This window comes from Capsicum annuum, chromosome 5 (assembly GCF_002878395.1).
Source record: "Capsicum annuum cultivar UCD-10X-F1 chromosome 5, UCD10Xv1.1, whole genome shotgun sequence".
Lineage (NCBI taxonomy): Eukaryota > Viridiplantae > Streptophyta > Magnoliopsida > Solanales > Solanaceae > Capsicum > Capsicum annuum.
Window position 1 is genome coordinate 69248318 of NC_061115.1, and position 3633 is coordinate 69251950.

Below are 3633 nucleotides of genomic sequence, written 5' to 3' on the forward strand. Positions count from 1 at the left end.
CGATCAAGGAAGCAATACCAACCTCGACTGGCTAGTCTATCTTATATGTGATCCATAAAGGGCATGGGAAAGTGTTTTTTCTCGGTCCACGAGTTTAATTTGTGATAACCCATACATACTCTCCAACCCATGACCTGATGCATAGGTACAAGATCATTATTCTTATTTGGGACCACCTTTATGTCGCCCTTCTTGGGAACACATTGGACTGGATTCACCCACGTTGTTGAAATTTGGTAGACAACTCCCGTATCAAGCCACTTAATGATTTCCTTCTTGACCACCTCTTGCATCGGTTGATTTAGAGTTCTTTGGTGTTCCACACTAGGAACATGATCAACACTTTACTTGATTTTATGAGAGCAAATTCCAGGACCAATTCCTATAATGTCCGCTACAGTCCACCCGATAGCACGAGTGAACTTTTTCATAATTGATCTCCAGGCATCCACTTGAAAAGGTTCAAGATCACCTGCAAAATTGATCGACAACGGGTTGTTCTCAACCAAGAAAACATATTAGAGATGAGATGATAATGACTTAAGTTTGAGTTGAGGTGGTTCAATAATAGACGGCTTGGCGGATAGACTCTCGTGATTTTTCAAATCAAGATCCAATTTGACCAGGTTCTTGGTGTAAGATCCAAGACCCATCAATGAAGCTACCACCTCATCATATTCTTCAACCACCTCACTCCCAAGGTTCCATAATACACCCACCAAGGGGTCATCCACAAGTTTCATTTCTATGGTGTTAGTCACTTCATAATTTATCACATCAATTACCAAAACCACTTGCAAGTCTATCGGTTGTTTCATGGACTTTTACACATTGAAGGATACTTTTTCATTGTTCACTTGAAATTTCATCTCCCCATATTTCACATTCACTAAAGACCTTTCGGTACCCTAGAATGGTCTACCAAAAATGATTACGACCTCATGATAGATCTCACAATCAATAATAATAAAGTTAGACAGAAAGATAAATGGGTCAACTTTTAATAAAATATCATATAACACACCAACGGGCATTTTGATTGAATGATCGACCATTAGAAGCTTGATAGTGCTAGACTTAGGAGCATCCAAGCCTAACTTTTGAAACAGAGCAAATAGCATCAAATTAATACTTGCTCCAAGATCACACAACATTTTTTCAAATTTGTACACCCCGATAGTGCAAGGAATAGCAAATGCACCCAGGTCTTCTTTCTTCACCACTATTGTGCTAGACATCATAGAACAATAATTATGGGTTACCTCAATTATTTCAAAATTCATGACTCGCTTCTTTGTAACCAAGTCCTTCATAAATTTAGCTTACCTGGGCACTTTTTGTAAGGATTCTAGCAAAGGAATATTCTTCGATAAATTGCTAAATTTTGCGAGAAACTTCTTGAAATTGATATCATCATATTTTTTTCTTAAGCCTTTGTGGGAATAAAAGAGGAATTTTGATTTGTGGTAATGGAAAAATTGGAGTTCCATCCAATTTTGGAGTATCATCACCAACCACCTTAGGAGCTTCCTCAATTTCAACATTTTCTTCAACTACCTTCAATCGTTCAACACTTGTCTTATTAGGCTTTGGATCATTATCAATTGGCTCTTCTAGTTGCTTTCTTTTTGCATTGGCTTGTTCTTCATTTTCCTTTTCATTGGGGTCTTTACTAAGATCAACAACATCTTTACCAAGAGTCCAACCACTCCTAGTGACAATATCCATGATGTGAGCATTATTTTTACGATTGACAACCATGTCACTAGCCAATCCACCCTTTGGTCTTGCATTAAGTTGTGCCGAGATTTGGTCCAATTGAGTTTTAAATTTCTTAATAGAGGCTGAGTGAGATGTCACCGTTTAATTGAGTTGTGAGAAATCACCTTTCATCTCTCTCACCATTTTATCAATCCCCTCAACACCCATTAAAATTTGAGCAAGGACAACTTAATTTTTGAGCTTATCTGGTCAATGAAACTTGACTCTTTAACCTTTGCCTGATCATGTAGAGGCATGTACCAATCATAATCTCTCTCCTTATATTTCCAATCCTAATCTCTATCACATTCTCTATCATGCCAATCTCTATCATGATCTCTTTCCTTCCAACCATGATTCCTCCTTGCCTTTGATAGGTAAGGAGGGAACCCCCCGATTGGTTTGACAAGAACCAAATTTTTTCATCAAGGGACTCTGTTTCCTTGTCATCATAAGCTCTAGAAATCTTAGGGGCAATGGTATTGAATTTCTTTGGAGAAGCTCCCATCACATGTTTGGTAAGAAGATTAAGTTGTGTCATCACTTTGGCAATATTTGCATCTCTTTCTTTATCCTTTTTCTTTTGCTCTTAGCTCACAAAAGATATGGAGGGATCCCCCACAACCACCTTAGTGTCTCTTATGTCCCACCCTTTACTTTTCTTGGTCACTTGATCCAACAAAGTCGATGCAACACTATATGATAGTCTGACAAGAGAACCCCCCGGCCATATTATCGACTACTATCTTGTTCAATTGATCCAATGCCCTATAAAAAATTTGGAGAAGCATTTTATTCGGAACCTCATGATTTGGGCATTGCATTAACTTGTTATTGAATCGTCGCCAAGACTTATATAACAGTTCACCATTAAGTTGGAAAAAGTTAGTGATTTCATCCCTTAGTTGCAACATCCGAGAAAGAGGAAAATATCTTTCCAAGAATGCCTCTGTGAGGTCACTCCATGAAGTGACAGATCCTGTGAGAAAATACCGCAACCATAAGACTGCTTCTCCCATCAAAGAGAATGGGAAAAGACACAACCGGAATAAATCTTGAGATATGTGGGCTATGTCAAATGGAGAACACACATTAATAAAATTCTTCAAGTGTAGATTAGTATCCTTATGAGTTTGGACTCCAAATAACCCTTTCATATGAAGCAAATAAAGCATCACACTAGTAACGTGAAATAATCCATTTCCTTCTACTAGTAGAATACAAATAGCATTAGCTTGACCAGCATCACCGAGGTGATCCGTATCCTCAAGATACCCATCAACCGTCCCAGCATTACAATCGTGTTGGCTCATAGTATCGTGTATACTATTATATGCCCCTGATAAAGAACAAAAACATAAAATAATGTAAAATAAATCACCACGGCTAACCCAAAGTAACTTAAAACACTACTAGAGTGAAAACTATGTTTCACTCCCCGGCAACGGCACCATTTTTTATAACTCTCAAATTACACTCTTGAATGGGTGTAAGCAATCTTTCTCAATACAATAACCCAACTTAAGTTGGGGCCGAATCCATAAGGAGTGAAAGAATGGAATTCAAAACTCAAGAGTGTTGATAGTCAACTAAAATATGACCCGTCATATGAATAAAACAAATATAAATGTATAATGGGTGAATTAGTTTGAATGTGTTTATAGCGACAATTACATCACTTTTAGAGCACTATCTTGATGTTGAAAAATGCTAAGAGTGAATTCAATTGAGAATAAGCCTTGAGGTTATGAGATTGTAGGAGTGGGTCCATGAATAGGTGCTTGACAATTTATTCAATTTTTAGCTAAAAGTCATCGGTAGGCTAGATGTCAATCTTTCAATTATGACACCAACTTTCACAAATGGGTTCTT